The 21,799-nt window shown below is 43.7% G+C and overlaps 1 protein-coding gene across 1 annotated transcript in view; it reads left to right on the forward strand.

Moving 5' to 3' along the window:
- The window catches only part of LIN52 (lin-52 DREAM MuvB core complex component), a 103,914-nt gene extending 85,837 nt beyond the window's left edge, over positions 1–18,077 (forward strand). The window contains exon 7 of the transcript XR_010793547.1: positions 16,985–18,077. The gene's annotated coding sequence lies outside the window, so the exon portion shown is untranslated. The remainder of the gene's footprint in view (positions 1–16,984) is intronic.
- The last annotated feature ends 3,722 nt before the right edge of the window (positions 18,078–21,799 follow it).

Genomic DNA, 21,799 nt, shown 5'->3' on the forward strand with positions numbered 1-21,799 from the left:
CTGTTACCCTGAAATCTGAGATAGCGCAGGACAGGTGCAGTGGCATAAAATCTATATAACTCTTCTAACTTTAGTTTGTTCTTTTTGCATCTTTCTTTCTCCTTGGGTAGTACTGTATATTATGTTCACCTGTTCTTTCCTGTATATTGTATTCACGACATATTTTGAAAGACTATTAAAATGAAACATTGCATCCATCCCAGCTAGGATAGAATCAGAAGAAGAGACCCAAGGCCCAGGTGTGCCTTTTAGGCAGCTACTGAGGAACACTGACTGCAAAAATGCACTTACAATCAAATATATTGCAGAAATGTTAAAATTAAATGCTTTATATTCAAAAATCCATTTTGGGGTAGTCAGATTATCACCTAGTAGTGCACTGGATTTATACTGCATTAGCAATTATCAAGATGAGATCGGAATCCTCAGATAACAAACTGGAAGTACCCAGGATGTAAATTTATGACATAATAGCAATAGTAATAATAACCATCGTCATATTTACTAAGGAAGCTTTGGGTCCAGAATGATCTCAGACTATTCTAATATGTTGTCCTACAATGATTCTTAAGGTCTCCATTTGTGTCTCTGCCACCCTAAAACATTAATTATCATGGAAATTATCTCAGTTCACTGGATTAATCTAATTTCCTCTCTGTCCTACCAGGTAAACGTACCACTACTGCCATGACAAACAAACTAGCTAGCAAGACCTTACAGTTCAATAGCCAAAGTTAACGCAACATAAGTTGAGCTGTGCCTTTGAAAGATTGGCCTGAACGAATGTGAAATGAACCGGCAAACTTTGAGAAGTTCTGCCTCAAAAAAGACAACGAACTTTCTTATTTTCCTACACATATTGAAGGATTCTGTTTGAGGATGAAGGTTCAGGGATGAAGGTGATGAAGTGAAGGGGATGAAGGTGAAGGTGTTCGGGGATACAGTATTATACAGCCACTGCAGTTTATAAGTTTGGAACATTCTATCAGAAAATTTGAACTCTCCTGCCAATCATCCTGAACTGTGGCACATGGTAACTAGGTCATGGTCTCCACTACTCCTTCAAATTTGGTGCAAGGGAGATGCAGTTTAAAGTCTTGCCTGAATCTTGAGGACCTCTTGAATATAGTCTTTGAGTTTTCATAATGGATAACTCGTTCCTATTGGGTCTATGTCTCCCAAATTGGCTCTCTCTCAACTGCCTTGATGAGAAGTGGTCTATAATAATGTGCTTTACATTGGGGTTATGAGGATAAAGGGAAGGGTGAAAAACTATGTATGCCACCCTAAAATTCTTAGAGCAGAGATCGTAAGGAGGACTGGCAGGAACCATTGCAAACTGGCTGCTAGAGGGGTTGGGCCAATCACAAACATATTCACTCTTTAATTAAAGGCCAGGATAATTTCAAGATTTTATTAAAAACAGTAACTGTAACCTTATTAGCATCTGCTATCAGTTATGTCTGGTCCTGCTTATGATGCTTCCCACAGGTATCTGCCTGCCTGCTGTTGGAAACAGGGTTAGGGACTAGAGGGGACTTCATTGTGATCCAGGGAGGCAGTTGGAATTATTATGGGCAATTATATAGAGCCTCCATGGTCAGAGGCAGAACATTCTGTATCTCAGAACACTCAATGCTGAGCTGCCTTCCAGTCCTACATGTGAGCATCAAAGGGGCACCAGGCTTTTCAGAGCACAGCGTTGGGCTACATGGACCCTGGGAATGATTGGCAGCTCAATCCACCATAACTCTGTGTGCAGTGATGGAACAGCAGCAATGTAGCACCTGCTGCATCCTATGGGGGAGTTTTGGTCTCCATTGGCCTCCTCAGAGTAAGGGAACATTCGTTCTCTTGCTCAGGGTAAGCCTGTGTCAGCTCGCTGGATCCACTCAGACCTGTGCTAGCAATATTGCTGGCACATTATCTGGGAAGATGGATTGTGGCTTTACTTCCTGCTATCCTGCTTTATTTCCCTCTTAATTTTGCTGTATATTCTCCCATAGCTAGCAGGAATTCTTGCATGCCCTTAAACACATTTTAACTAGAAGGATAGATGCAGATGCCAAGATAATGGTATACCAGCTCCTCCAACACCACTCTGATCTCATCTGCTAAAGCTGTCTGAACAGCATCTCAGATCCTAGATCCTAGAATCCAAATTCTAGTTCAGAAAACTGAGAGCTTATTGTGTCTTTGTAATATCTTTTTTTTTTTTTTTTGGCAAATATACACATAGGGAAGCACCCTGACAGACACTGTTTATCAGTACTGTAATAGCAGTTATCCCAAAAGCAAACAGCATCCACCTGAAACCACCCAAGGCTGATCCTTCAGCCACCTGCAAAGCCTAGGTCTCCTTTGCTAAGTTGCATCTGGTCTTTTTACCATAACCGAAGCCTATCAGGTAGTGTCTTAGCCTGGTAGTCACCAGCTGTTAAAAAAATCAACCACCTTCTAGTCACCAAAAGTCATTAAGCATTTCAAGTTTGCTCCATGAACAGCAGCTACTTCAGTGCACTTCAACAGGGAATCAAATTAAACAAGGCATGTCATCTCAGCTCAACAGCAAGCCTTCCCTTTATGAAATACTGAACCCTAGTTTCTCTGGGCATCAAGCAGCCCTCCTTGGGCTATCATCATCCAGCCTTAGTTTTCTCTGTAGCAGAAAGCACACTGAGCAATGAGCCCTTGGGGTCTGAAAAGAATATGAAGGTTTCATTGGTTTTGATATTCTCCTGACTTCTCTCATCTCTGTCATGTAAAAATGTGCATAATACAGTACAGCAGTTTCATGCCATATTGTAGTACTTAGTTTGCAAAATGCTGCGATACAGGGGTCAAGGATGCCTGGAAGCCATATCCTCTGACTTGAAATCCCTGCATCCCAATCCCTTATGTGTGGGAGCTGGTTATAGTCATTCAGTAGTGTCTGAAAGAGACTTTGTATCTACCCAGAAACTTCCTTTTCAATATTACCACACATATTACAGGACTGAGCCCTGGTCTTGAAAGAGTTTCCAGACAAGCCTTGGGTCAAATTAATCCCTGCTCTTCTTCCTGAGGAGTACCAGGAAATGTGATCTTTCTAGTCCCATGTCTGATACGTGGCTGATGTTAAAAGTCCTGTGGCAAACAGCACAGATTTCAACGTCAGCCATGGACAGGGGCCATCCTTGCCAAAGGTCATACTGGGTAGGTCAACAGTAAGGGTGCTGAAACAAGTATGGTAGATCATTTTAATAGACAGCAATGCATTTTGCTGGAAAGTAGAGAAGAAAGCTATAGGCATGAGTGTGAGATAAATGTAAGAGGACAATGAATCTTGTCTGGTATTTTTGTTCATCCAGCATATCAATTCCTACGCCGCTATCCTAACCTTAAGACTCCGGCCCCCCCACTTAAAGGTGTTATGCTCCCTCTTGTTTATGTTTTAATTACTGCCCATTTTAATCTTGATTTGCATGTCGATCTCTCAGAAGTGGGCCATGCATGGACGCTACAAAGCCCTTGTCAGCCACTCCCCCAATAATAAACAGGAAAAAAGGCTTAAGGAGCAAATCACTTGCATGTTAATGAGACTGTTTGCTGGAGTCAAGAGAGAAAACAGCAAACAAACAAATGGACTGAATTCCAGCGGCAGCTGTTTGCTTCTTAATCTGGGCTCGTCAGAGCTGCCCTTTGATGGGACACAATCTACACAAACGATTGTGCTAAATCTTCTAATCTACGTCCTCATTATTACATCCCTTCTTACGCATGTAAATCAGGGACAAACTCATTTTAATATGTAGATAGATTATGGAAGGGGAGGGGAAAGGGGAGCTACTAATGGTGTCTGTATGCCAGAGCCTTAAAGGGGGGTTAGTTATAAGGAGATTGGTGGGGAGGAAGGGGGGGCTCTGTCTGTGGAAAGACACCAGGAGGAAAAGTGGAGGGCTTGTTGTTGGCCTAGGAGGGAGCAGCTCTGTCAGTCTACTGAGGGGGCCAATAAAGCTGAGGGTCCTTTAGGAGAAGAGTCTTTAGCAAAGCATAGATAATGCAACTCAATTAAACAGAGCATGACGAGCTGGGGGGGGTAGGAACACGCTACCAAATAAACTGAGGGTTGACTGTCAAGACTAATAAGTTAAAGCCACAACAACAAAACCGCGGAGCACCTCAGGGTGTTGACTCGCTACCTCAGACGCACATACAGAGCAGGCAGGTAGCAAGAAGCCCTAAAAGGAACAACAGAAACAGCTGGTAATCTCAGGAAAACAGTTGTAACGCGGCCTGTTTTGTTTTATGCGCAGTACTTAGATGCGGTGCAGATATTGTTAGGATGAGGTAATAATAATAATAATAATAATAATAATAAAAACTTTATTTTTATCCCGCCCTTCTCCCTAACGGGACCCAGGGCGGCTAGGGTGCAGGTTGGTCACAGCAGTGAAAAAGCAAGGTTGAGAGAAGACAGACTTATGGCGTTATCTGTAAAATGTTGTGCTTTGTCCTTACTCTCTTGAGTAGCACTGTGCAATAGCCCCTTTTGTGCCTTGACAGTTGAGGATGAGCATTTAGCTGTCAATAGGTTTTTAATTACCATTTTCCAAAATTCTGCCAAAACCTGAGCATGTGCAGAGTGCTCCCCTTCTCTGGGTAGAACAAAAGGACTTTTTCCCCAAAAGAAACTGAACACATGCAAAGCATGCAAGTAGCTTTTTTTCCTTTTTTAAAATCAGCATAAGGACAGCTTGTCCTTTCAAGCCATTTCTGCCCAACATTGCATAGACGCAACAGGGACCAAATGTGTACCCCTTAGGATTGGGCAAAAATGGGTTACGCCATTTTAAAAAACACCGGACAACATATAGTAGGTTTTTTTGTTTGTTTTTCTCTAGCTTTTTATCTTCCTGGCAACTGAGCAGGGGGGTGAAATTTGGATTGGTTCTGAAACAAACAAGCAAAAAAAAAAATTGTGTTCAATGCAACTTACTCCCAGGAAAGTGTGTATTGGATTGTACCCTCAGTTTCTTTGAATAAAATATCACAGTCCTACTGAATTGTGGCTATTTCTCCTTATGGACCAACACTTTCATCTTTGATTTTATGTTTTAGTACCAGGGGGCACCATCTCATCCTTTGCTCAGGCAGCAGTCTTGGGCCAGCCCTGCACAGGGAGATTTTCTAGCAGCTAGCTTAAGAAAGATAGTTGGTGAATGCACCAGTGAGAGGAACCTCAGCTAACACCTTCCAGATAGTGGTCATTTGAGAAGCTGCAGCTTCTCTTGTGTGGCTATCTGGAAATTATGACCTCTGACTTGAGCACCCTTCTTTCAGTGAATTTGGTGGATACACAAACACTCAACAAAGTGCCTAACAAAAGGCACTCTGTACATGCTCACAGCCAGTTATGACTGTTCTAAATTTTCCGCAGCTGAGGTTCTGAAGCAGTGCCCTAGGACATCTTGGCTGAACAATGTCCTGCTTTTAGGGATGACTATTAGAGGAAAAGTGGGTAAAAAAGACAGGTGGGGAGAAGAAGAGGGTATTGGCTAAAAGATAGAGAGGGAGAAATATTGTGGGGAAATCAGGAGAAGTTTTAGCCTAAGAAAGTAAAGGAGAAAACAGAAAGGGGGGGGGAGGAATAAGACTAGTGAAGCAGGAGAAGAGGGGAAAGTGAGAGACATGGAAATAGTGTTTGAAGAAAGGACCTAAGAACAGGATCCAGCAAAATCCTACAGACAGTAACATGGATGGGAGAAGAGGAAAGGTAGTCCAGGTTTCTTCAGCAACCCAGGAGCCAAGCGCCAGGTACCAAGTTCAATGTTTAAGTTATTGGTGGTGCCTCTAAACCAGGATTTCTTGTACCACTTGTTTTTTCTGCTGCCTCTGTCCACCAGAGTGTTGGTAGCAACCAACCCCAATGTTTTGAGGCTTCACCAATAGGGTGAAAAAGATCCAAGTCATTCTGAGAACTATGCCATTATCTGTCTGTTGAGTTCAGGAACTTTTCAAACTGGTTCAAAGTTTTATTCCTCTGGGGAGGTAGCAGTCAAGAAGATGAGAAAAACTCTGTTGGGGAGCAGCAGAGAAAAAAGGAAGGAAGTAGATGGGGAGAAAAGAATAAAGTTGATAAACTGTACTAAGATGATCTGAATTTTTTATTGTTTTATTTAAGCCACTTCTTTAGAAATGCTGTGACCTTTTCATTATAGCAGTACTAGATTCTGTCCTACATGCATATCAGTGCCCCTTGGAGCATTTACTGTCAATGCTTGAGGCTTCAGTCAGCTAACATCTTACTCTGGAGTACTCGCTAACTGAACATCATTAGTTTAGAATATGCAATTTGAGGATTGCAGCCCTTCTCTATCCATTCAGTACATGCAACCAATTTGGTTCTTGGTTAATGATCTATCAAGTTAATTGGTGAATTTGTTGTTCAGCCAAATGCTTTTTTTTTTTTTAAAGCAGACTGAGATATAGTACCAATCTGAAAGCTGGATGTTTGTAGTGCTAAAATATTGTGTGGTGTTATGCCCTGAGAATTATTTGTAAAAGTGATGCTATTGTCCCTAATTCAGGTGCTCCTGTCTTTAAAGGAAGTCTTATAGGTCAATTCTATGGTGTGCTGGACTACCATGCAAAACCCATTACAACCCAGTCAGCTATCAGAAAATGGCTGATCAAGGAGCACACAGCGTGCCCCATTGATGGCCATTCTGTGAACCCTGTTGCAAGAGGCAGCAACGTTGCAACCTCACCTTTCTGTTCCTTGGACATATGCTACCTAAAAGTGGCATATGTCTGAGGAGACCCATAGGCTGTTCTAGGGTTTACTGGGAGGCTAGTATAAATGTTTTGTACCTACTGCCTGTTGCCCTTAGGTCTCCCCTCCCCAAAGGATGGCAGCATGTGCCTTTTTGGTGCAGCTGCATCAGTGGGATGGGGTGGGGAGTTACAGGATAGGACTGAGCCTTTATACAGTCTCTGAAGTAAGGTTACAATGAACTTTCCTTATGTCTGCAAAGCAAGTAAACTCCTTCACATCTTCCCTCACTTACTGTAACTCACTTTCCAGGATGTGAATAATCCTGAAATGAAGTAGTTGCCATGGGGGAATCATTGATACACCTGTACCCACACAAAACAAGTCTTTGTACAAACATAACTGTCTGCATGTATACCTCACATATGTGCTGGTTGATTACTGGGCTGGGGCACCTTCCTTATGAGAAAAGGCTATGGCATTTGGGCCTCTTCAGCCTAGAAAAGAGGCGTCTGAGGGGGGACATGATTGAGACAAACAAAATTATGCACGGGAAGGATAAAGTGGATAGAGAGATGCTCTTTACACTCTCACATAACACCAGAACCAGGGGACATCCACTAAAATTGAGTGTTGGGAGAGTTAGGACAGACAAAAGAAAATATTTCTTTACTCAGTGTGTGGTTGGTCTGTGGAACTCCTTGCCACAGGATGTGGTGATGGCATCTGGCCTAGATGCCTTTAAAAAAGGGATTGGACCATTTTTTGGAGGAAAAATCCATTACAGGTTACAAGCCATGATGTGCAACCTCCTAGTTTTAGAAATGTGCTATGTCAGAGTGCCAGATGCAAGGGAGGGCACCAGGATGAGGTCTCTTGTTATCTGGTGTGCTTCCTGGGGCATTTGGTGGGCTGCTGTGAGATACAGGAAGCTGGACCAGATGGGCCTATGGCCTGATCCAGTGGGGCTGTTCGTATGTTGGATTCAATATACTTATTCTTATGCTTGTTCTTATGCTGGATTCAATATACAGTGACAATTCACCTTTAACCAAAAGAAAACTAAAGGACAAAAAAATAAGATGCTTTAAGCATGTTTTTAAGTAAGGGTTTCCTGTTCTTTAAGAATCCCCCCCCCCATCCACAAAATGAGTGCTAATTAAAGTCAAGTGTGTACACATAACTGTTGAAGAACAGCTAAGGAAATAAATGGAGAAAATAACATCCCAGCACATCCATCTACCACAAATCCTTTGTGTACTAAAGGAACTAATGATTAAATTAACTGAGCTACTGCCTGCTATTCTCTTTGGAAATATAATGGGTGCATCACCAGACCCAGATCTAAGAAGAAATCCAGGGGGCAACGTGTTCCTTCTCAGCCTCCAAGAGTAATCAAATACCTGTTGCAATATTTGTCCTAGCCTGGCCTGCTGTTGAGCCAGGGTGTTGCTAGTAGTTTTAAAACAGGCTGTGATATTCCTCCTTCTGAAGAAACCCTTCCTGGATTCCTTTGTATTGGGCTATTATAGGCCAGTCTCCAACCTTCTGTTTCTGGACAAGGCAACTGAGCAAGTGGTGGCATCTCAGCTCCAGAGGGTTCTGAATTAAACAGATTATCTGGATCCTTTTCAATCTGGCTTTCAGACTGAAACTGTTCTAGTTGCCTGGTAGATGATATACACTGGAGACTTGAGTGGGGGAGTCCATCCCTGGTGGTTCTTCTGGCAGTATTCAGCATCATCAACCATGATATTCTTATGGAACAATTGGCTGGGTTGGGCCTGGGGGCATTATTTTGCAGTGGTTTCAGTGCGTCCTGGCCAGCAGTTCCCAGGTGGTGTTATTGGAGGACTCCTTTTTGGCACCCTGACTTTTGGTGTATGGGGTACCTTAGGGTTCCATACCCCTTCCCATGTTGTTTAATATCTATATATTAAACTTGGAGAGGTCATCTGAGGATTTGGAGTCGACTGTCATAAGTGCGTGATACCCAGATAGGTGGGTGATGTTCAGTTTTCTCCAAAAAAACTGGAAATGATATTTTAAGGCCTTTCAAAGGCCTTAGAAGGCCGAAGAAGTCACGTACAGCCACTCTGGCCCTCTGAACACCTCCAGATGCAAGTGTAGGGTGCTTTTGGTAGCCTCCAGAGGTCTGACGATACAGCATTTACAGGGACGGCCCAGGGCAGCAGAAACCCCAGGACCGCCACTGGTTCTGAAGAGGGTTGCACTCCCTTTGTAGGAGTAGGCTCACAGTTTGGGGATCATTTTGAACTCTCTGCTGCTCCTGGTTGCCCAAGTGACAGTGGTGGTCAGAGGTGGTGTTTTTGCCCAGCTTAGGCTAGTGCACCAGCTGTGGACATATCTGAGTTGATCAGACCTGACCACAGTGGTCCATGCCTTGATGACATTTGAAACTTGGCTACTGCAACATACTGTAGGTGGGGATGTCCTTGAAGTCTGACTAAAAGTTAAAGTTATCCCGAATGCAGCAGCTCATCTACTCTTGAGAAATAAGTTATTTGACTTAGCCTATCCACTGCTCCTGTGGCTATAGTGGCTGCAGATCTGATTCCAGGTCCAATTCAAGGTGCTGGTTTTGACCTTTAAAGCCATATATGGCTCTGGCACTGGCAATCCTGGCCCCTGTGCCTCCTGGGGCCAGGAGTGCAGAATGCAGCTCCCCAAGAGAATGCTGCTCCCTACAGTCACATCCAGGGACCTTCTGAGAGCCAGAGGAGTCTGCGTACTGCCTCCTCTGACCCTCAGAAGGCCTTCTGAGGCCTCCAGAAGGTCTATGTTATTTCCAGATTTGTCCAAAAACCAGAAATGGAGCTTAAGACCTTAGGAGGCCTTTGGAGGACTGGGAAGAGTGTGCACGACATCCCCAGCCCCTGAAAGACCTTGGCAGGGGGCAGAGGAAGGTGGCAGGGGGAGGATGGTGGAGCCACCCCCACAGGTGTGGCACCCTGGGGTATTTGCCCCCTTGACTCCCCCAGGTACGCCAGTCAGCATATCAGGATATTTGAGGAACTGCCTTCTCCCATGTGAACTAACCATACTATAAAATCAACGGGGGGGCCCTGCAGTACATGCCACTTTGGCGGCCAAACTGACCACAACACAGAGGAGAACTTCTCTATGACAGCACAGCACCTTTATTATGGAACTCCCTCCCTGTGTGATTAAGAATTGACCCCTCCCTCTTAGCCTTTCTGTGCAGATTGACGACTTTCCTTTTCTGCCTAGCCTTATGTTCTTAGTTGTTTTAGGGCAGTGTGGTTGTAGTCCATGTTTTAATGTTTTTATTGTGCTATTCTTTATTATTTCTAATGGTTTTGCATTTTGTATTTGGTTCCCATTTCTGCATTTTATCATTTTTTCTCCTTATTGTATGTTGCCTTGAGCGCTCTGTTTATTTGGAGGAAAAGGTGAAATTAAAATCAAAATAATAAATAATTTAGATAAATATATTTTTGTAGAAACTTCTGGAACCCTTTGACAATGGACTACTGAGATAGGGAAAGATCACGGTCTCCATCCTCCTGCACAACTGTCCGCAGGGCTCCCCGAAGCTTAGAAAGCAAAATGGGAAGTGGAACACGATTGCTCCACTTTCACTTCTTAAGCTTCGGGGAGCCCTGCAGATGGTCTCACAGGGTCCCCCGCATCCCTGGGAGGCTGCAGGAGGCTCTGGAAAGTACAGCCAAGCTCCTGTAGCGCCCTGAGCAACACAATCCTGGGGATCGCATTGCTGCCTCCTCCCTGCCTCCACCTCTAAAGGGGGCAAAGGCCAGGGCCCTCAGAATGAGGCATCAGGACGTCCCAGTTTGAAAATCCCTATTCTATAGTTATGGCCAAGTTACTTCAATCATGAAGTTTCTGTGATTCTTGCATGAGATCAGGATTTAGGGTCAGCAGGTGGTCACAGTCAGCATCGGAAAACAAAAATTAGGGTGAGCAAAGGACAAAATAGAATCTGAGGAGACAAGCTTTGTTTCATCAAATTTTCCCAAACAGAAACATTTCTATATTTCATAGTAGTGCACCAATTCAAGGTATATTTACTCAAAAATAAGTTACACTAACTGCAATAAAATTTAAATCCAAGTATATATGTTTAAGATTGCAAGCCTTCATTAAAATTCTAATGCAGTGGTTCCCAAACTGTGAGTTAGGACCTAATTTTTGGTGGGTCACAAAACTGACAAGCTGATAGCAAGCAAAGAAAATATATTGAGCCCTACGGTAACTGAAAGGAGCAACACGTGCACATTTACTCACAAGTAGATGATTGTGCCTTGATCCACTCCAAAGGGCAAGCCAAGAAGGAATGCAGTGCCACAAGAATGGTCCCGACCCGCTGAACACAGGCCCCCCAAATCTCTTGAGAAGGAAGTCCCCCCTCGTATTGAGTCCCAGGGGAAAGTGAAACTGAGTTGCATGTTTACTCATGAGTAGGCAACCATGCCCCAGCTCTTATCAAAGGCCAGTCAAAGTGGAATGCAAGACTACAAGAATGGTCCTGATCTGATGAATGTGGTGTGCAACAAACACTCCAGAAGGTGCCCCCCCCCCCCATAACAGTAAAAAGGATAAAAACAGAGGCTTGAGCTGCTGGTAAAATGAAACTTTTTTTTTAGTCTTGTAAAGTTAGGTGGGTCCCAACAGACAGGGCCAAGGAGATGGGGGGCAAAGGGGGTAATTTGTACCCGGGCCCAGGGTCAAAAAGAGGGTCCAGGACTAAAGGAGGGGGCCCAGAAATTATCTGGGATCTTACATTTTCCTATTCACTCAGGCTTGTTACCCGCACGGGATGCTGGGGACACTACCACAAGCTTGCGGCTGCAGCTACTGGAAAGCTATATATGCTGGGCTGAGGAATGCATACATGACACTTCTTAACACAGTATCCTACCTGTGAGGAAACTGGCCTGCTACAGTCACTCTTTGGCTTGTGGCTCTCTGCTTACCATGAAGAGTGTAGAGGAGCTCAGGGACACAGCTGCAAGACTACAGCTGCTGCAGAAACAAATTTTGGACACTTTCCATTCTAATGTGAGCCTGCTATGATGATGCTAATTTTCTGCAATTATTTTCTATATTTAAAAGGTTTTAGAGAGACTTAGGAGTATGTTTGGTTTTCCGTATTACTGTATGTAGCTGCTAATGCCACATGGGTGGGTAGACCTGGGCTCCAAAGACTTTTCCAGCTGTCTCCACCCTCTCCCCCATCCCTACCCTGTTTTGCCCCTTCTTGCCCCCATTCTGCTCACCCATCATAACCCTCCCCCACTCTGTGACACCCTGCCCCCCTCTGCAAAGGGGCTCAAAAGAAGCTTTGTACCCCCTGATAAAATTCCTCTCAGAGGCCCTGCCAACAGAGTGTTTTAAAAAGTGGACCCCAGTGCTAAAAGGTTTGGGAGCCACTGTTCTAGTGTACGATAATATTCTCTTTTTTTGTATTTAGTTGTAGCCTCCAGGTGTTGCAATAAGAATAGATTTTTGTTACGATGAATAGAGAATAATTGGAGCCTTCCAGAATGGTCTTATACATTATAGCTTCATAGAAGAAATTCAGCAGGGGAAGATTTCCTACCATGAAGTTGCAATGATGGAAGGTGATACTGATTTTCTGCCTGCTTGTTGTTGTTAAAGCTTCCTCTTTGGAGGAAGAGTAGTATAAAAATGTGAAAAATAAATAAAATGTATCAATCTAGAGACAGAAAATGAGGCAGTATTGCGATGCAAAGATAGAAAAAGTAAATGTTAAATATGCTTTGAAAACACCGAGGAAAATCCACCTATGTGCAAGAGCTGAGACTGTTCTCTGCCTATCTGCCTTCTGTTGCCTTTGAATCATCCATTCTTCTTCCTTGCCTTCCCTTACCTCCTCATGCAGAATGTACCAAGCAATATGATGCAGCGGTTTTGCTTCTTTGCTGATATTTCTGTATGAATCTTGGCAGTGGGTGGAGGAAGCCACCCTGACTGTTGAGAGCTGAGATAGGATGTACCAAGCCCTTTATCAGCAAAGATTGTGGGCCATTTGCTCATAGAATCATAAGAGTTGGAGAATCATAGAGAATCATAAGCCATCTAGTTCCACCTAAGTTCCACCTGATTGCAGTGAAAGCAAACAGCATGGTTGCTGATTGCACTCAGTCAGGCTCCTCTACCAGTAGGCAGGTGGGAGAGTAAAGTGAGTAGAACAGTTTGAGAGGCATTTGTCACTGTAGGCCCCTTTGGCACCACCCATGCAGGTGGTACAGTCTAAAATCTAGCAAGCTTGAAATTATGCTGTTGGGGGCACCTTTCAGAGAACATACTACCACAATGGTTCCTAAACCCCAGTCTGGAAAACCCCATTGTTCGCTGATGTAATAATAGGTGGTCTCTAGAACCACAATAAAATGAAGGAAAACGTTTCCTAAAAGTTTTCACTGCATGCTGAAGAGGAAAGCCACATTTCAGTGTACTTTTTAAAACAAAGGGTCAATCAATCCCAATTAGTGGTTGCAGTGGAAACTTTAAAGAAAGCTAGTGGTGTGCTCCCTGGGGCATTTGGTGGGCCGCTGTGAGATACAGGAAGCTGGACTAGATGGGCCTATGGCCCGATCCAGTGCGGCTGTTCTTATGTTCTAGGAAACTGAATAGCATCAAGTTATTCCTACCTAAAAGTTGCAAGACTGAAAAAAAAGTTGTAGTCCTCAAAGATTAAGCCAGATAGTAGTCTTCAAGAGATCAAACCTTAAGAAGCACTATGCTATAATATACAGGTGGTGCCTATTTATTCCTGTTAGTTCCGTTCCATGACTCAGCACGATTAACAAAAAAAACACGCTGTGCTAAATTCCATAGAGTTATGCAAATACAGTCCTGCAGCCTGACACTTCCAGATGGAAGGAAACTAAGGCAGCTATTATCAGTCCCCTCCCCTCCTACCTCAGCCCTCCTTTGCCAACGGTCCCTGCTTCTTTTACAGGTGGGATGCTGAGCTTTTAAGAGTCCAGTCCTATGTGTTTCTACTCAGGAGTAAGCCCCATTGTAGTCAATGGGGCTTACTCCCAGGAAAGTGTGGAGAGGATTGTAGCCCTGCTGGGCTGTTTTGCTTCCATAGGCTGGAGCAGGAGAGCCTGCACCATGGGGGGGGGGGGATTGGGCAAACACTCTCTGGGTTTTTTAAGGCAATCCTCTCTGTTGCTACCACACCTGCCCCTGTGTGTGTGTGTGAGTGAGAGAGAGCTCCACCTTGCTGCAGTGTTCTGGCTACAGAGGTTTTCTGCCCCTCTTCCCCTTCTCAGCCTCTTTGCTGGGTCAGGGGCTCCAAGGGTGTTACTGTTCCTTGGCAAGGGGAACCTCTTCCATGGCTCCAGGGCTATTTCCCTGCCTGGGCAAGGCAGAGCCTTTTTGCAGTGTTTTGGGCTGCCTGGAAATGGAGCAGAGGCCAGCAAAGGAGGCGAAGGTGTGTGTGACTTTCAGTTCCCCCACCTCATTGAGACAAATCTGCAGATAAAAAAATCTGTGGATAAATAGGTTGCACCTGTATTTGCAGCACTATTCTATGCCTAGCTACTCAGAAGTAATTCCCATTGTTTCAATGGTGCTTACTCTCAGGAAAGCATGTATAGGATTGCAGCCCTTGTTTGAAAGGCCACCAGAATGGTCCTGATTTGATTATTGTGGAGCTCAACAAATGCTCCCCCTCACCCCCCCACCATAGTGAAAAGGTCTCCCAAAGTCCTCCCCCCACCATACTGAAAAGGATAAAAACAGACACTTGAGCAGCTGCAAAATGAAACATTTTTCTTGTGAAGCTAGATGGGTCCCAATAGGGTGTCATTTTAAAAGTGGGTCTGGGTGTTCAAAAGTTTGGGAACTAGGGGTCTAGATCAATTTTAGAAAGGCTTCAGGCCAGTGTTTAAGACTGCTTTCGTTGACCTGATTCTCAATCTTTGTCTAGAAATCATCAGCTGAAATATAACTCTGTTGGTGTTACTGGATGTCTCTGCAGGGCTAACTACAACTGATCATCAGCTTCTTCTGAAAAGGTTGTGAGATTTGGTAGAACAGCAGGCACTGCTATGCAATAGTTCTACAGTGGGCCCTTAGTTTCCACAAACCTCCCACAGATATTGATTTCCACTGATACTGGGGTCTGTGGAAAGCCCTTAATGGAACCCCTGGACGTGCCTTCCCATCACATCTAGGAGGTGTTCTAACGTACAGGGAGGCAGAAAACTGGAAATACCTTTCCAATGCCTCCGAGATGCCTGGGGAGTCATGGCCAGCCTCCTTACATCTCAAAACACCCCCCAGGCATGACCAGAAGTGTGAAGTTCTGGTCACATCGCAGAGGTCAGGTGAAGCTCCTGCACAGGTAGACACCTATGCTGTGTCAAATCTGCAGGAGCTGAACCCGCAAATAAGGAGAGTCAGAAGAGTGGTGGGCCAGTCCATTCACGAGGCAAATTGAGGTGGCAGCAGAATGTCAGAGGGTGCCCACCTTTGTTCACCCACTCACCTCGACTGCTCCTCCTTGCCCCCCCCCCACTCCCTGGATTGTATAAGAAGGGGACAGAGCAGAAGGGAAAGTACGTAAATATTTCTTTACTCAGCATGTGGTCTGTGGAACTCCTTGCCACAGGATGTGGTGATGGAATCTGGCCTAGATGCCTTTAAAAAGGGGATTGGACAAGTTTCTGGAGGAAAAATCCATTACGGGTTACAAGCCATGAAGTGTATGTGCAACCTCCTGATTTTAGAAATGGGCTATGTCAGAATGCCAGATACAAGGGAGGGCACCAGAATGAGGTCTCTTGTTATCTGGTGTGCTCCCTGGGGCATTTGGTGGGCCGCTGTGAGATACAGGAAGCTGGACTAGATGGGCCTATGGCCTGATCCAGTGGGGCTGTTCTTAAGTTCTTATGCTCTTAGGTATGCAGGAGAGGAGAGTGGTAGGCCAGAGACACTTTAGTTGCCACCCTCCTCAACATTTGCTTTCCACTCCATACTCTTCTTTCTTATCCAATCCAGGGAATGGAAGGAACAGAGGCTGACACAGGTAAAGAAGGGGAGCATTTGGCAGGCTGCCTCAGATGCCAGGAGGCCCAGGTTCTACTTCTGTTTAGGAGGCGGTAGTGCTGGAAAATGGTTGCACACTCGGTTGGAAATTACTTTGTCCCGAATACTATTTAAAATTTACTGCCATTGGGAGAGATAATTCAAAGTGATGACATCAATATGCTGGTGACACTCAGCTCTGTATTTTTTTTTTTATCAGTTCCTAAAATACTTGTCTTCTCCCTGAATTAGTAATGGACAGCATGGAAGCTGCTAGTTATTATTTGTAAAACTAAATAGCCTGGGCCTGGCTCTCTACACACGTTGGGCAACTTTTAGCTATAGATGGCACTGCAAACCCTTGAGGATGGGTTGTGATTTGCTGCAACCTCTTTGAGCAAATGGCTTGTCAAACATACCTGTGCAGTTGGAGCTGTTGGTAAGGAGAAAATAGAGAAAGACAGCAAAATGAAATGTCGTCATAGTTTCTAGTCTACACTGGTATTCGCTGTCTAAAGATACAGTGATCCCTTTCTAATGTGCCCAGGCGGAGGGGAGTCCTGAGGTCCCTTTGTCACAACTGAAATAGCTATCCCAGGTCAAAAAACCATGAGCAAACTTAATGACTTGGCTTGCAAACCCAAAACAAATGGCCTGCATGTGTGACTTCCTACAAAGTCATTTTCTGTATGAACTGAGCTGATGCTAATATCTGCAATGAATATTGCTGCAAATTTGCAATTATGCAAACTTTGGGGACGTATTAAGACTGATTTAAGCCTGCCATCTCATTGTCAGCAAGGATGCAATCTCTGCCTTGTACATATGTTTAGATCTTCCAAGCTAGAGTCTGTGAAACATATATTGGAAGTATATTTGACTCTTAACTCTTCTGCTGCTTTCCAGTCATAGTAACAAATATGAAATCATTTTGATGGCAAGGAGAGCCTCCTAAGTGCTATTTCCGTTTCATATCTGGCAAGCAAAATTTGGCCTGCCTGCTGTGATTATTGCTTAGACGTTTGCAAAACATGTCAGGCTGAAAGCTGGGAATGGATTTGACTACTGAATATGTCTATGGAGTTATTCCTATACCATAATTTTGAGGATTGAATGATATGTTGTGTGAAGTACATGCTCAACATTTTTTTTTTAATTTAACAGCACCTGGATTGGCCCCATGAAGATTGGGACAGCAACATGGAGAACAGGGATTTAACTTGGTCTCCACCACAGTCCTCATCTGGATCTTGCTCCCCCAGGGGTATTTACCCTGGAAGAAAAAGCTCCCATTGGCACAGAAGGGGGCTTATTATAGACACTGAAATGATATGTACAGTCTTACACTCCAAAATATATTCTCCAATAAGAATGAACTTATATACTTCTATCACACTGTCTATTAAAGAAGCATTCTCTCCCCCAACCCTTATCATTAATGTTCTGTAGGATACAGAAAGATCCTTCAAGCTGAACCAGCTGATTCACCGAACTTTTTAATGCAGAAAAGTTGCATAAACTAACGTGTGTCCTGCTCTGGAGTAATTCTTGGGAATGGTCAAAGTGTTGAAAATTTCACATCATATAGTAAGTTAAGTTTCTCATGTATAGTGGAACATTTGGAAGGCCAGACCAGAATCTCACCTCCCTTCCCAGTCAATTTGTGTGACTTCATACCATTTAAAAATTATCATGTGACTAAGGTCCATGCTTCTTAATGTCCTCTGACATTGGTCAATACAGAATAACTAGAGCATTTTACACCCTGATACACCCTGAACAGTGTTGTTCCTTTGAGAAGTATGAGGAGAAATAGGGGGACAGTGTTTGTTCCTTTGAGAAGTGTGAGGAGAAATAGGGGGCTGTCACACCATGAGATAATGATATGGCTGGAAAGAGGGCCCAGAAACTCTTGGCTCTTTGCATGTTGGACTGAGTTGCCTTCTAAGCAGAGATTGTCAGTTTGATGCAGGAACTGTATATTTTCACCAAATGTCTGTCTAGATCAGGGGTGCCCAAACCCCAGCCCTGGGGCCACTTGCGGCCCTCAAGGGCTCTCAATGCGGCCCTCAGGGAGTCCCCAGTCTCCAATGAACCTCTGGCCCTCTGGAGATTTGTTGGTGCCTGCACTGGCCCGACACAGCTTCTCTCAGTGTGAGGGCAACTGTTTGACCTCTCACGTGAGCAGTGGAATGAGGGCTCCCTCCACTGCTTGCTGTTTCACGTCTGTGATGCAGTAGCGGCAGCAAAGGAAAGGCCAGTCTTGCTTTGTGCAAGGCCTTTTATAGGCCTTGAGCTATTGCAAGACATTCATTCATTCATATAAGTTCATCTTTAATATATTCATTTATGTAAACTTATGTAAATTTTGGCAGGAGGGCCACATCATCTTTCTGACACTGTGTCGGGTGCCGGGGGGGGGAGATTTAATTTACATTTAAAATTTGAATAAATTTACATAAGTTTACATAAATGCATATATTAAAGATGAACTTATATGAATGAATGAATGTCTTGCATTCACTTTGGACACCCCTGGTCTAGATTAAAAGGAAACAATCAGATCATCCCAGGACAAACTATAACCATTGTGACTGCTGTTCTGTACCATCAAAGTAATGTATAACCAGTTGGTTAAGCACCTTCAGACTACAGTATTTGACACCTGGATTCTGCATGCTGAAACAGTTTGTACTGATATTATGCTGGTTAGAGGATAAATGATAATTAGGGTAACTAGCTGTGTTTGCAAATGCAGAAGGCCAGTGGATGGATAAACAGATGTTTAGGGGTTTCATACTTGGTTTTGTCCCTTTATGAGATTAGTTCCCGCTGGTGAAAGACAAGTCTATTTCAAGGGTCCCCACATTTGGCCTGCTCATCCAGGCCTGCTGTGTTTTTCACAAGCTTGAGAAATTACCCAGAATGTATTGGAACCTTCAAATGATTGGGTTTGACAGATCTCACACAATTTGGCTGAAATGAAAAATAACTGTAACTAAAGCTGCAGTCCTATAAACTTTTCTGAGCGTAAGCCCTACTGAACACAGTGGATCTGAGTAAACATGCATACAATTATGTTGTTATCAGAATCAATGGTATGTCCAGCTGCAGTAGGGGACCTTGTGTTCAAATCCCTCAGATAGGAGGATGGGGTTCCATATGCCAAGACTGACCCAACCCTTATATGTTCTGAGGAGTCACTTTAAGGAATGTCATGAGCTAAAGAACAAATACTGTTTTCCTAATGAAAAAAAGTTGAATTATTTGCCCTGTGATGCAAATTATTGCACTTTTTCCCCCTATGGAAAAGACCACCTTTCCTCCAGGGAGCAGGCTGGCATTTAGAGCAATGAGGCATTCTGCTCTAGACAAAGCTGCCTCTAGTGCCACTGCCTCCCTCCATCTCTCTGAAGGCACTGGCCATTTTGACTTTGCACCTGCTGTGTCCTGCCAGGGAGCACTGGCCGCTCTCAGAGATTCCTGATTAGGTCACTGGCCTTGCAGAAATTGGACTCTCCCCTCCCCCACCTCTGTACACAACTGTTCCTCATTTACATAAATTATCCCTATTCAATTATCTGTCCAGATGTCCAAATTGTGCCACCAGTGATCTGTGAATGAATTAAAAATGGAATATAATTTAATAATAACTGATTAGAAGGAGATTAGTTGTTATATAAAAAGGAAAAACCAAGAGATAGCTAGTTGCCCTTAATCCGAGCCAATCCACAATAATTATAGAAAATACAGTCTTTCTCCCCCACCTCGCTCTCTCCCGCCCTCCTCTGTTTTCCCTCTTCTTTTTATGTTCTGTTTGCTTTTCTGTTGTTTATGCTTCTTTTAGTTTTTTTCTCCAACAATATTTTCCTTATCGATGCCAGCCTTATATCATCTCTCCACTTTCTCTTCCTTATTTGAACAGGACTGTACTAGCAGACATAAACCATCTTGGTCTGTTGATACACTTCTATTAACTGCAAGCCCCTGAGCAGCATCCGGCCAGTAAGAGCTTTCCACTGTCCTGATTTTTCCTTTTCCACAATTACCGTACTTCTTTGACTCTTCTATCATGTAACAGTATGACATTCTCCTCCACCTAACAGCTTACCAGCTGCTAGTAACAGTGCCAATAGTGTGCTATGCAGTGTAGAAAACACAATACAACCTTTTCTTGAACCTCAATTTGTAATTTGTAAAAAAATATGGGGCTTGTATTGCAACAAAGAGTCCCTTTGGGAGTCAATAGCCATTTTGGAAGGTGGGTTTTGGTGCATAAGTAGATTGGGGGGAGAATTAACCACCCCCACCCCCATACACCTACTGTGTGCCACAGTTCCAAGCTAGATTGGTCTCCCTGCAGTTGATTTTTTGTTTGTTTTAATGTAAAGAGGACTGCTCTGACCCACTTCCCACACTCAAAACCAGGTTTAATATGGCATGTAGTTTAGCCTTGACAAATGATGGTGAACCAATAACATGTGTATCAAAGATGACACACCACTACCTTTTGGGTGACACGCCAGCATCCACCAAGCCCTGACAACAACTGAGTTTGTTTTACTCTTATTTCACTTTTGTAATCATTTGACTTTTCTTTATATCACACATAGCAGCACACATGATTGGACGGTATTCTTTAAAATAAATGGATATGCAAATAATTGCTTCTCTTTTGTTTGGGGTGTGTGTGTGTATGACAAGACAGGTGAGTCAAGTTAGGCATTTTCTGAATTTTTGACAGGCTGAGCCCAAAAGGTTTGCCATCATTGGCCTAGAAACTTAACACAAGTCTATATTGGACAAAATACTGGGAGAGTGAGGTCCTGAACTGGGAAATCAAATAGCAGAAAAGATAAAACTGTGGAAGTTTGGGAAAGCTTTGGTAAAAGAATGAGGGAGGGAGGGAGGGAGGGCAAGGAAGCAGCTTTCTAAACAGACAGGACACTGTTGTTCCAGGCATGGAACAAGACACTTTGGGCAGAATCCTAACCAACTTTCCAGCACCAGTATAAATGCAATTCAGCTCTGAGGTAAGTGAACAAATATTCTCTTACCTTAAGGAGATCTCCATAACTGCCACCCAACTGCAGGATGCAGCACACGCTCCACTGGCACAGCTATGCCAGTGCTGGAAAGGATTTGGGCCATTGTGTACAATGAAGACAGTGACAAAGGGTTAAAGAGAAAGCAAGAAAAAGATACAGTCAGGAAAGATAAGTGGGGCATTTTAAAAAGTAAGAACTAGAATCTTAAAATCAATGTAGGGACCACAGAGAGATGAAGACCATGAAGCAAACATAGACGTGACAGAAAAGAAAGATTATTTTAGCACATTCGTTGTGAATTGTATGAAGAGGGGAGACATGGCTGGATGGAAGGCTAACAAGGAGAAGGTGACAATCGTCTAGACAAGAGATGTCAACAGCATGGATAAGCACTTTATTAGTTGGCACTGAGAGAGAGAAGGACAAAGTTTGGAAAAGAGAAAAGTGAAGAAACTGTAGGATTTGGTGACTGCCTGAATGAAGGGACAGAAAGAGAGGAGGCAAAATATGATTCCAAAGTTGTAAGCCAATGAGATGAAGGAGTATCTGAGATAAACGTGGGAGAGAAGAAAGTTTGCGTGGAAATGTTATGAGTTCTGTCTTCACTGCACTCAACTGGAACTTTGCGGAATGTCCAGGGCACAATGTCAAAAAGATTACTTCCATACCTTATTTTCTGCTGCTTTCTTACATGTAGTAGTGGAAACTGTGAGAAATGACATGCTCAAAGAAAAAAGGTTTAGAAGGAAATATAGGCAGCTGAGGACAGAGCACTGCAGGATCCCAGAGGATTAGACAAATACACTGAAACCACTGTATTAATTGTTACCATTGACCATGTCTCAGGCCCAGACTAGATGTGCAGTTATTCCAGGGTTAAATACATTCATAAGTCACATCCATGGGTTTCAACTCACATGGGATTTGTGAC

The sequence above is a fragment of the Tiliqua scincoides genome, chromosome 1 (assembly GCF_035046505.1).
Source record: "Tiliqua scincoides isolate rTilSci1 chromosome 1, rTilSci1.hap2, whole genome shotgun sequence".
NCBI lineage: Eukaryota > Metazoa > Chordata > Lepidosauria > Squamata > Scincidae > Tiliqua > Tiliqua scincoides.